The sequence below is a fragment of the Pongo abelii genome, chromosome 19, assembly GCF_028885655.2.
Source record: "Pongo abelii isolate AG06213 chromosome 19, NHGRI_mPonAbe1-v2.0_pri, whole genome shotgun sequence".
Taxonomy (NCBI): domain Eukaryota; kingdom Metazoa; phylum Chordata; class Mammalia; order Primates; family Hominidae; genus Pongo; species Pongo abelii.
This window is the reverse complement of record NC_072004.2, coordinates 97,728,022-97,740,643: the sequence shown is the minus strand read 5'-3', so window position 1 is coordinate 97,740,643 and position 12,622 is coordinate 97,728,022. Positions and strand designations below refer to the sequence as shown.

At 58.4% G+C, this 12,622-nt stretch overlaps 1 long non-coding RNA gene across 1 annotated transcript; it reads right to left on the bottom strand.

The window, feature by feature from the left end:
• Positions 1–10,622: 10,622 nt before the first annotated feature.
• On the bottom strand, positions 10,623–11,991 carry LOC134760600 (uncharacterized). Its single transcript, XR_010138373.1, has 2 exons — positions 11,363–11,991; positions 10,623–11,135 (listed from the first exon to the last, which is right to left on the bottom strand). It is a non-coding gene; the product is annotated as an uncharacterized LOC134760600 (long non-coding RNA).
• Between the last annotated feature and the right edge of the window lie 631 nt (positions 11,992–12,622).

The following is a 12,622-nucleotide window of genomic DNA, read 5'->3' as shown; positions in this document are numbered from 1 at the left end:
GCCTCCCAAAGCAGGGGTCACAGGCGGGGGTTACAGGTGGGGGGGTCACAGGTGGGGTTACAGGCAGGGGTCACTGCTGGGGGGTTACAGGTGGGGGGGTCACAAGTGGGGGTTACAGGCAGGGGTCACTGCTGGGGGGTCACTGGTGTGGGGGTCACAGGTGGGGTTACAGGCAGGGGTCACTGGTGAGGGGTCATTGGTGGGGGTCACAGCTGGGGGTTACAGGCGGGGGTCTCAGGTGGGGGAATCACAGGTGGGGGTCATATGTGGGGGTCACAGGCAGGGGTCACCCATTCTCTTCATTTTCCGATTGTCTACTGTCAGCCTCTGCCTGGTAGAAAGGGGTTGCCAATGCTGTTGGGAAAATGGCCTCAGAGGACAGGACAGGGAATCACTGTGGCCTGGGCAGCTGGAGTGGGGTCCAGGAGCTGGTGTTGGACATGGGGAAGAGAGGAAGGGAGGAGGGAGAGGGAAGGAGATAAGGGGGCAAGGAGCGGAGGGGCGGGGAGCAGGGGGAGGGGAGGGGATGGATGGGGCCGGGCCACCCCCAGGCTCTCAGAGGAGGGAGAGGGAAGGAGATAAGGGGGCAATGAGCGGAGGGGCGGGGAGCAGGGGGAGGGGAGGGGATGGATGGGGCCGGGCCACCCCCAGGCTCTCAGAGTCAGCGGGAAGAACGCGTCGGCTCCCACCAGGGTGGGTCGGCCAGAACCCGGCAGCCTGGAGGCGGGGAGCCTGGGGCTCTTGGTGCTCAGAGGCCAGAGGGCCTCAGAGGGCAGCTGGAAGAAGGGCGGGAGCCACGTAGAGGGGCCCTAGCCTCCCCGTGACAGGGCCGGGTCGCATCTGCTCCTCTCTCCTCCCTTCCTCCCCTCCCCTCCACTCCCCTCCCCTTCTCTCGCCCGACAAGCCCCTCTCCCCCAGGGCTCCTTCTCCTTCCTACCCCCAGCTCCAGGGGCCCCCTCAGCCCTTCCACTTGCTTGAGTGGTGAAGGACAGCGGGGTGGGCTGATGGATGGGCGGCCGCCAGGCCGGGAGCTGCTGTCCTGCTGAGACTCTCAAGCTGCGTCTGGTGGGCAGCCTCCGGGACCCTCGAGCCTCCCGGTCTCCAGGCTGTGGCAGGTGGCTGGCCTGCTCGGAGACACCCCTGGGCCTGGGGCTCCTCAGGTGCCCCCCGAGCACATCCGCCTCTCCCTCAGGTTCAAGCCATCAGCTTCACCCCATTGTTTAATGCATTTAATCTTCATGGGCTCACAGGGAGCCGGGGAGACCCGGCCTCTCCTTTAATAAAACCAAGCCTGAGCCAGGAGGAGGTGGCCCAGGTCAGGACAGCGAGGTCTGAGGGCCACCCACCTGCCCCAGGTAACAATGATGGGGAAGGAGAGTTCCCCTCCGGAGAGACCTCAACCTCCCCCGCCCCGCAGAAGTGGGGAGTCGCCACCAGGGCCTGTGGCCACAGCTGGATGAGCTCTTCAGGAGCTGCGCAGGGTGGAGGAGGGTCTCAGCGTGGTGCAAAGACCCACAGGACACGGTGCCCCCCGACACAGGGACACGGGCACCGGAGGCCAGGGCCACCGCAAATGGCCGGGGCCGTTCCCACGCTCAGCTTGCCTACCCCAGGTGCTCCACACCTTGAGACCACACAGTGGGTACCCCTCCCCTAGCTTCTGGGGCAACAGCCTGCGCCGTCCTGTGCACGAACTCTTGGTGCTTCCTGAGTTGAAGATCAAAGTCCGCCCTAGACCACGGAGGAAGATGCCAGAAACTGGGGGAGGGTGAGGATGCCGTGGGCGCTGGCCACACAGCTGCCCCTTTCCTTCCTCACCCACAGACTGGGGGCTGCTATGGGATTTGGGAAATGGCTCCCAGAGGCCGGAGCAGAAGGCCTGGCTCCGAGGCTGGAGTGCCTGCCCATCCGTGGCCACAGAGGGAAAGCCGTGGTGTAGAGGTGTGGAGCCGGCCAGACCCACGCCCCCAGCTGCTCAGCAAGGTCAAGCTGAGACTCGGGCCGGGGCTGACACCGCTGGGGGCTGAGCTTCCTGATTCTCACGGAGGTCACGGAGGCGGCATCATCCTGCCCCTCTCTCTCTTCTGCCACAGCATTCACCCCCGGAGCAGGGCTCCAAACCACCGCCCACCCCTGGCCTGGGGCCTCCAGCAGGCGCCCTAGCTACCTGGGACACCTCCATCAGTGACAGGACTCCCTGTCCTAATAACACCCCTGCCTGGGTTTCTACCCCAGCAGCCCCTGACAGCCCCTGTCATGAAGGATGGAACTTCCCAGCCCTGCTAAAGGCTCAGCACCCAAAAGATCGCCTTCAGCTTTGGGCCCAGCTGCTCCCAGCCCCACAGTGCAGGCCGGGAGAGGGCCACACAGATGGAGGACGCCCCGCCTGCCTCAGGCCTCCTGGGTCCCTACACTGGTGGGTGACTTGGAAGAGGGCTTCTCTGGGGAGAGGCCCCAAGCCCCATGGAAGTGGTTTTGCTCAGGTCGGGGGCTGCATCCCCTCACCCTCCCCAGTCTCCCTCCCAGGAGCAGCAGCTGGGAGCCAGGTCCGGGGGCGGCACCAGGAGATGGTCACTGCCGGTCCTGCCTGGCTGAGACCCCAGGCTCTGGGACGAGGCTGCCCCGCTCCCTGCGTCCGCCCTCACCCGGAGCTTCAGAAACCTCAGTACAAGGGGGTGATCTGCAAAGGGACCTGGGCTTTTCCAACTCCCTCTCCTTGTGGCGGGCCCTAATTTCATGTTTTCTGGTCTTCAAAGTCCCAGCCTGGGAAGCTGAAGAGACCCACTTTTCATTAAGGCCCTGGGTCTGGCCACTCGGCCGCCGGCCTCCCTGAGCACACCTCACACTCGGAGAAAGGGCCGAGCAGCCTGTGTGGGTGGGTAAACCGTGTTCCCACCAGCGCAGACACCACTTCCTGTCCTGCAGCAGGGGCCCTGCTCAGCTTCCCAGCGAGCCATCCCCACCCAACCCCTCCTTGAAGACAAGAGGGGTCTAGGAAGAGCAGTGGGGGGGGGCAGAAATTGGGGTCCCTGCGGGGGAGACAGAGGACTGCAAAGTGGAGTACAGGGCCTGTGGGGTAGCCCCCTTCTCACCCAGATGTGAGAAGGTCCAGGCCCTCCCTGGCACTCCCAGGAGAGACCGCCTTGACCCTCAGAGTCCTCTTCTGTTCCTCCCACACCCTCAGCAGGGCAGGACCGAGACCTCAGATCCCCCAGGTGCCTGCCTTTCCCACACCTGGGGGTGGTGGCTGGGGACCGGGCTAGTCTGCACAGGCCCCCTGCTGCTCTCCCAGCTCCGTGGGCCCCAACCTCCCTGCTGAGGGCTGTCACTTGCCAGGCTAGGGGACCATGGGCCAGAGAGCAGGGGTCCACCCCGGAAGCCCCTGCACTCCTGCCATCTCCGGGACCAGCTCTGGGGCCCCAGCAAGGACATGCACCCCCTGGTCCTGGTCACCAAGCTCTGTGTGGGGGGGCCTCGAGACGGCACAGTGGGGGGCCTTAAGACAGACGAAGTGGCCAGTCACATTGTCCCCATAGCTGCCAGGAAGGACACTGTGTATACCCCAGGGCTAGCTCTCAAGCACTCCGGGACCCCTGCCTGGGCCCTCTCTCCGTACCAACCCGGGGCTCCAAGGCCCCTGCCCCTTTCCCACCATCACGAGCCACCCCTGCCCCTGCCCTCAACACCCTGATGAGAAAGCCCGCGTCATCTTCTCCCTCCTCCCGGGGAGAGCCCTGAGCTCAGCCTGTGCTGCCGTGCCCCCCGGCCCTGCTCCCTGCTGTCTGGGCTGAACCCGACTGCCCACCCAGCCATCCAGGGCACTGTGGCCGGGGGTCCCCAGGGATGCACTTCAGTGGTCCCCCTCCTGGCCCTTTCCCCCCCTCGGCCCATCAGCCTGGCCTCCTCAGTGCCACCCAGACCTCCTTTCTGGACACATCTGGGTTTGCGGGGCCTGAGGCTTCTTCACGTCCGGGGGCAAGAGAGAGGCCCAGGGGGCAGCTTTCTTCACACACGCCCTGCACACCTCCCCCGAGGCCCGCCTGGAACCCCTCCTCTCTGCTGAAATCTTCTGGGCCAGCCCCGGCCTGCCCTGACCCGGGATGGGCCTGCCTCTGAGGCCTCTACTCGGTGGGCTGTGGCATCCTGCTGGAGAAACACCAGCTGCGCCGGGCTGGCCCCAGCCGAGAAGGACCGCCTGCCCTCTGGTGGCGGGAGACCGCCTGCCAGCGCTTCCTGGCCTGAAAGGGAGTTGGGCTAACAGGTGGGGAAACTGAGGCCCAGAGGTAGCAGAGACTTTTGACAAGAGATGGAGCCCCCCTCCCCGCCAGGGCAGCTCAAGGTGAATTCCCAGTGGGCCGGGCGGTCATGGACCAATGGGAAGGTCCCCCCAGGGCTGTCGCCCTCTCACAGAGAAATGTACATCCCACATATTCTGCATGATTTGGGGAGAGTCCAGGGTTAGGAAGCCCAGAGTATGGGATTTTTTTTTTTTCTTTTTTGAGATGGAGTCTCACTCTGTCACCAGGCTGGAGTGCAATGGCATGATCTCAGCTCACTGAAACCTCTGACTCCCTAGTTCAAGTGATTCTCTTGCCTCAGCCTTCCTAGTAGCTGGGATTACAGGCACCTGCCACCACACCCAGCTACATTTTGTATTTTTAGTAGAGACAGGGTTTCACCACGTTGGCCAGGATGGTCAGGATGATCTTGATCTCCTGACCTCGTGATCCACCTGCCTCGGCCTCCCAAAGTCGGATTACAGGTGTGAGCCACCGTGCCCGGCCCAGAGTATGGGACTTTAAGAGCCAGTCTGAGAGCTGGGGTTTGTTGGGAGCAGCAGGGCTCATACCCCAAATTCAGCGGCGTGTGGAACTTCAGGGGACAGCGGGCAAGCAGCCCATCTTCTCAGCACACAGAGAGGTCCCCAAGCCAGTAAGGAAGGGAAGAATGCACGGTCCGGTCTCAAACAAGATAACAGCTTAGATACACGTGAAAATGCCCAACTGCACTCACTGTTACAGAAATGCAAAGTGCAGTTTTCACCCATGAAATTATAAGCTTCAAAAATCCGTAGTCCAGTATTGACGACGGCGTGGGAACACAGACAGTCTCCTGCACCAAGTTTTGTTCACAGAATAGAAGAGGAATGCACACAACACAGGAAGAGAATAGCAACCTAGCCAGCGCAGGACTCAGCCTGTAACCCCAGCACTGTGGGAGGCCAAGGCGGGAGGATCCCTCGAGCCCGGGAGTTCAAGACCAGCCTGGCCAACATGGCGAAACCCCGTCTCTACTAAAAATACAAAAATTCACTGGGCGTGGTGGTGGGCGCCTGTAATCCCAGCTACTCACTGGGGGCTGAGGCAGGAGGATCGCTTGAGCTCCAGGAAGTTGAGGCTGCAATGAGCTATGATTCTGCCACTGTTCTCCAGCCTGGGTGACAGAGTGAGACCCTGCCTAAAAAAACACAAAAGAAAAGAAAAGAAGGCTGGGTGTGTTGGCTCATGCCTGTAATCCCAGCCCTTTGGGAGGCTGAGGCGGGAAGATCACTTCAGGTCAGGAGTTCAAGACCAGCCTGGCCAACGTGGTGAAACCCTGTCTCTACTAAAAATACAAAAATTAGCTGGGCGTGGTGGCAGGCGCCTGTAGTCCCTAGTCCCAGCTACTCAGGAGGCTGAGGCAGGGAGAATTGCTTGAACCCAGGAGGCAGAGGTTGCAGCGAGCTGAGATCGCACCACTGCATTCCAGCCTGTGCGGCAGAGTGAGACTCCGTCTCAAAAAAAAAAAAAAGAAAAGGAAAGGAAAATAGCAACCCACCAGAAAAGTGGGAGGTGCCTGAGGAGACGCAGAGGCTAGGACTTGGGCGTGCCCCTCACCGTGTCGGGGACCTGGCAGCCTCAGAGCCTGGCCACCCATTGGTCCGGCGAAGGAGATAGACCCGACCTTGGTCCCATAGTCCAGCCCCTTCCACCTCTTGAATTTTTACCATGGACCTCGGGCCTCTTCTGGGTTTGTTGGTTGGTTGGTTTTGTTTTACTGAGTTACTCCTGGAAGGCTGGCAGGAAATTAGGCATTCGCTTGGTTCTTTCCACAGCAATTGTGGGGACTTTATGCGCCTGGCCCAGGCTCAGTGTTGGAGACGGGCCCCAAATCCCGGCCCCGCTGCCCTCCCGCCGGCCTGCCCTGTGACCTCCAGCTCCCGTGTGGCTTCCCAGAGACTCCTCAGCCAGCCCCACGTCGCAGGAGGCCAAGGCCCCTTAAATCCCCCATTCTATAGAAACCTGTAGGTGCCCCCTAGAGCTTCTGCCACTCTGAACCCACCCTGGTGCATGGCGTCTCCCTGCGCCACGTGTGCCCACCTGCCTCCTCAGATGCAGTTCTGACATCTTGACCCACATTCAACGCCCTGCAGGGCCCAAGGCCACCATCCAGGGAGGGGCGTGCCCTGGGTCCTGTCCTCTGGGACTTTACCAACATTCGGTCACTGTGGACGCCTGGGGCTCCAGGGCTTTTGCCCACAGAGTGCAGAGCTCCTCCTTCTGAACACAGTGTCCAGTCCCATCTCCCAGACCTCCGGCTTGTCACCCCGGGCCCTTCAGGAGTGAAAATCACAACCCCGCCCGCTGGGCCCGTCTGCAAGGCTTGAGCCAGCGTTCTGCAGGTGGACAGTGGCTGTCCCATTTCCCAGAGCTCCCTGGGCCCCCCGCCGCCCCCCCCGGAGCCCTGCTCTGGCTGCTGGTAGCCTCCCCCTCTCCTCTGATGCCTTGGAAGGTGTGGGAGCCTCTGCGGGGTCCCGCCTCTCCCTCATGCCACACTCTCCCCTCTGTGCCCTTGCTCAGCCCCAAGTCCCCTGGCCACATCGCAGGCGGCCTCTGCCAGCCCCAGCCCGGGCACCTCCACCACCTACGGGGTCCTCAACTGTAGCTCTGCCCCTCGAGGACTGTGGAAGGCTGCTCTGGCTAGAGTGACTCGCCAGGTCCAGGGATGCCCTGTGGGGATGGGGAGGAGCTTGGAGCTGGGTGAGGGGGCGCCGTCCTCAGGAAGGTTGCCCAGCCGCTCGCTGCAGCTCTGAGGTTTGGCAAAGGTTCCACTCTGCCGAGCTGGTGTTTGTGTGATCATTTCCTTGCAATGACGTGGGTTCCACTGCTCACAGTCCCCGGGGCATGTCATCCCTCCCAGCCCACGACTTCCGGGTAGATGGTGCTGGGGGCTTACTGAAGGACTGAAGGAGACAATCGGGGTGTTTGATGAAAACCTGCCCCTCAGGGCAAGCATCTGGGGTGGGGACACAGCACACGCAGCCTCCAGCAAACACGAGGGGCCAGAAGGGGCTTAGGCCCAAGTGAGCCCTCACCAGACCCACTCCCCACACGCACACACACAAGCTTCCTGCGCACACATGCTCCCGCACCACGCGCCTGCCTCAGCCCTGTGTGACTGTCCCCCAGCCTCGCCCCTCCCGGCTGGCTCTTGCTCAGCCTTTCTGGCCTCCGTCCAGGAGGAACCTGGGGCCAGGCGCTTCCCGCACCCAGCACAGCAGCTCTCACCTCACTGTACCGGGAACCGGAGATGAGTCTCTGTTTTCTATTTCATCAGCTTATGAATAATTTATAAATGTAAAAACAAGGACAATAAGAAAAACCTTTATTAACATGTTTAATATGAATGTAAGCATAGAAAACCTCCTTGTACCTGTGGCCAGTAAGTCTGCAAGCACAGACGTCTTAAGCAAAGAAGAAAGCCCTTCTGCTCACGTGAGTTGTGGTCCAGGGGCTGGTCATGAAATAGCGCGTGATGACATCCTTCCTGCCACCAACTGCAGGAGAAATCCACCGTCTGCTCGCTCACCGATCACCGTCCAGGACATTGTGTTTCCTCCACCGCTGGCGTCACCAGCCACGGGCTCCTGGCTCCGTCTGACTCATCTTCTCCCACCAGGTTTCTTTTTGCCACTGTGGGCAGCAGTTGGAAGATCCTGAGCTCTCGGCTGTGTTCTCATTCCACCTCGAAGAGGATGCAGGACCCAGGGCAGCTTGCAGCAAAGCTGCCGGGTGGCACGGTGTTGGGTCACCCTTCCAGATGCCCAATCTTAGGATTGCAGTCATGGTGGCATAGCTGGAAGCCATGGACACCTGATAATTCCATGGATAATTCCAGGATGATGGACTAGCAGACATCTCATGATAGGAAAGATGAGACCACTGGGATACCTAAGTCATACATTTTACAGGTTTATGAGATGTTTATCTGCCTGACAAGATGGGCTGATTTGTGCATCTTAGGTCAGGATAGGATGCGTTTTACTCTATTAGAAAAGCAAAAGTAACTTTGTGTTCTCTTTGCACTTTGGAAGACCCATAAGAATATTAAACTCATGAGCTGCCAATCCTTACAACATAACCGCTCCAAAAAGCCATTCTAAAACTAGCTTCCTGGGGTGCTGGGGGAAAAGGGGAAGGGAAGGAAGGATGGGAGGAGGAAGAGGAGGCTGAGGTGGGTGGAGAGGAGGGAGGGAGGGGCAGCCAGCAGCTGGCAGGTGGTTGGGAGCTCAGGTTCCAGGGCTTCCAGGCATCATGCGAGCTAATGTTTACATCCCCAGGCAGAAATCAGAATATAGGCTCTTTTTGTATGTAACATTCCATGTGGCCTATTTAACAGAAGGTTAAATAAAATGTCCACTAAACCTCATCACTACTGAGTTGCTAACACTCTCCTTGCAACATGACTGAAACCAGCAGTGGAGGGAGCTGCCCAGAACCACGACACCGGAAAGCCATCCTTAGCAACGTCATCTGCAACGCAATTTAAGTGGTGCCTTTTAGACCAACTGCACTGTTGGTATTTTACCCAAGGTTTTGGGGCACAGAGGTATTGGAAGATTCCTTTTCCGGATCATAAGCCATTTCAAACACCCTCCTGTAATAGTTCATTTCCGATAAAATGCCATTAGGGCAGCATTAGTCACTGCAGTCAAGGTATGGAACTCCCCAAAGTGTCCGTCAATGAATGAATGGATAACGAAGAATGCTGGGTCTGTCCCGCAGACCCTGGCCGATGGGTGAAATGAGTACTTAGACACAGGTATGCAGTGTAAGACCAGCTAGGGGGCTGCCTGGCTCTAGTGGCCAGAGAGCAGCCTGGAGAAGCTGGAGCTGCTTTTTTTTTTTTTTTTTGAGACAGAGTCTCACTCTGTCACCCAGGCTGGAGTGCAGTGGCACAATCTCGGCTCACTGCAAGCTCCGCCTCCCAGGTTCACGCCATTCTCCTGCCTCAGCCTCCCGAGTAGCTGGGACTACAGGCGCCTGCCACCACGCCCAGCTAATTTTTTTGTATTTTAGGTAGAGATGGGGTTTCACCGTGTTAGCCAGGATGGTCTTGAACTCCTGACCTCGTGATCCGCCCACCTCGGCCTCCCAAAGTGCTGGGATTACAGGCGTGAGCCACCGTGCCCAGCCACTGTCTACTTTTATTCAGTGCAGGCACAATGCCGAAAACCTGGAGCCCACACAACCTGTAGGTAATTAACTTTTATCGTTCCCCTTTCAGGGAACGTTGGACGGATGATCAAAGGTCAGTTCCTGGTCAACATAAATAAACAAGCTTGTTTAAGATAAATTCCCCTACATTCCTTTGTACCAACTCCTTGCCCTCTGCCTCAGAGTTCTAGGACAGCTGCCTTGAGCTGTTCTCCCCCAGAGCTCTGCAGAACCTTCTGCCCTTTCAGAAGGTTTGCGTCCTTTCCCTATAGTTTTTCCACCACCCTGATCTATCACCCACAGAAAAAAACACACTTACACCTTAGAATACCACTGAACCTTTAAAAAGAAGGAAATCTTGTCATTGTTGACAACATGGATGAACCTGAAGGACATCACTAAGTGAGCCAGGCACAGACAGATCCGCATGACCCCACTGAAATACATGTGGCGTGCAAAAAAGCAGAATTCATAGGAGAGAGTAGAATGGTGGTTACCAGGCTGGGCATGGGGGCTCATGTCTGTAATCCCAGCACTTTGGGAGGCTGAGGCGGCCGGATCACCTGAGGTCAGGAGTTTGAGACCAGCCTGGCCAACGTAGTGAAACCCCGTCTCTACTAAAAATACAAAAATTGGCTGGGCACAGTGGCTCACACTTATACTCCCAGCACTTTGGGAGGCCGAGGCAGGTGGATCACCTGAGGTCAGGAGTTTGAGACCACCCTGACCAACATGGTGAAACCCCATCTCTACTAAAAATACAAAAATTAGCCAGGCGTGCAGTGCACGCCTGTAATCCCAGCTACTCAGGAAGTTGAGGCAGGAGAATCATTGGAACCCGGGAGGTGGAGGTTGCAGCAAGCCAACATCACGCCATTGCACTCCAGCCTGGGTGACAGAGTGAGACTCCATCTCAAAAAAAATAAATAAAATAAAACGGCTACAACACACACACACACACACACACGCTGGCATTACCAAGTGCTGTGAGGATGTGGAGGAAATGGACGACTCAGACTCCACCAGTAATATGGAAGCAGCCAGTGGGAAAATCTGGCAACTTCTTATAAAACTAAACATACTCCTTTTCTTTGACCCACCCCTCAGTATCTGCCCAGAGAAATAAAAACATGTCCACACAAAGACTTTAAAAAGAAAGTCAACAGCAACTTTATTCATGATAGCCAATAGCTAGAGACAGCTCCAAGTGTCCATGAATACAGCAGATAAACACACCGGTGTGTTTACACTGGACTGCTTGGCAATCAAAAGAACAAACTCCTGAGACGTTAAACAACACAGAAGAATCTCCAGAAACATGACGCTAAGGGAAAGACGCCTCACACAACGACATGTACCCAATCATCCATTTGTGTGAACTCTTAGAACAGGCGGAACCATAGTGAGGAAATCAGAACAGGTGGCATGGTAGCAGTGGAAAGGGGCATAAGGGAATTTTCTGGGGTGAGGGACGTGTTCTATTTGTCTTGATGGCATCTTCGGTTACACAACTGTATTTGTTAAAACTCAGCAAAAGGAGGCTGGGCATGGTGGCTCACGCCTGTAATCCCAGTCCTTTCAGGAGGGTGAGGCAGGAGGATCGCTTGAGGCCAGGAATTTGAGGTTACGGTGAGCCATGATCACGCACTGCACTCCAGCCTGGGCCGTAGAGCAAGACTGTCTTTAAAACAAAGAACCTCAGCCAATGTATAATTAAGCTTGTGCACTTCATTACAAACTTAACATTAAAAAACTACAAAAATTATATGCTAGTGGTATGCACGCTGTTTTGGCGGTGATGGATACTGACATTTGCAATTTAATACTGTAACTAACATCGTTTTACTACAACAGTGTAATAATATAACGAGCACCTGCAAACCCACCTCCAACAGCAAACCAGGCATTTCCAGTGACTTAGATCTACTCGTGTGCTTCTCCTGTCCCAGTCCCCAGAATGTGCAGCACGTTCTTGCTTTACGAGGATTCCCCCCATGCGTGTATACCTAAGTCATATGTTTTATTTATTTATTTTGAGACGGAGTCTCGCTCTGTCGCCCAGGCTGGAGTGCAGTACACAATCGCGGCTCACTGCAACCTTCGCCTCCCAGGTTCAAGCAATTTTCCTGCCTCAGCCTCCTGAGTAGCTGGGATTACAGGTGGGTGCCATCACGCCCGGCCTAAGTCATCCGTTTTACAGGTTGATGTTGATCTGCCTGACAAGATGGACAGATGCACGGACAGGTGAGGCCGTGACCGCGCACAGTCGCCTTCACCGCAGAATCCAGGCGGTGCTCATCGCAAAATCATTCCGACCTTGCCAGATGTTTGACGTTCTTCATTAAACAAAACCCCCTGAGCAGAACGCCAGGGGCCTGCGCGAAGGCGGGGTCAGGGGAGCTGTGTGGGTCTTTTTTATTTTTCATCCTGGTGACCAGCAATCTGGTCCGCGGTGCCCAAGTTCTCCGCAGTCGGCCTCAGGCCTGATCCAGGCGGTGCCCCGGGCGGGGCCCACAGCCCTGAACCCGCCCCTCCCTCCCCGCAGCCCCGAAGCCCGCGCCCTCCCCTCCCTTCGCCCACCCTCCCCGCCCCTCCCCGCCCCCTCTCTCCTCCCCACCCTCCCCTCCCCGCGCCCTTCTCTTCCCTCCCTCCCCGCAGCCCCGAAGCCCGCGCCCTCCCCTCCCCCACCCCTCCCCGCCCCCTCTCTCCTCCCCACCCTCCCCTCCCCGCGCCCTCCTCTTCCCTCCCTCCTCGCAGCCCCAAAACCCGCGCCCCTCCCCGCCCCACCCCCTTCCCCGCGCCCCCTCTCCTCCCCGCCCTCCCCTCCCCACCCTCTCTCCTCCCCGCCCTCCCCTCCCCTCCCCCCCTCCTCGCAGCCCCAAAACTCGCGCCGCTCCCCAACCCCTCCCCTCCCCTCTCTCCCCTCCCCGCTTCCCCGCGCCCGCTCTCCTCCCCGCCCTCCTCTTCCCTCCTCTCCCCTCCCTCCCTCCTCGCAGCCTCAAAACCCGCGCCCCTCCCCGACCCCTCCCGGCGCCCTCCCCTCCCCTCCCTCCCCTCCCCACCCTCTCTCCTCCCCGCCCCGCGCCCGCTCTCCTCCCCGCCCTCCTCTTCCCTCCTCTCCCCTCCCTCCCTCCTCGCAGCCCCAA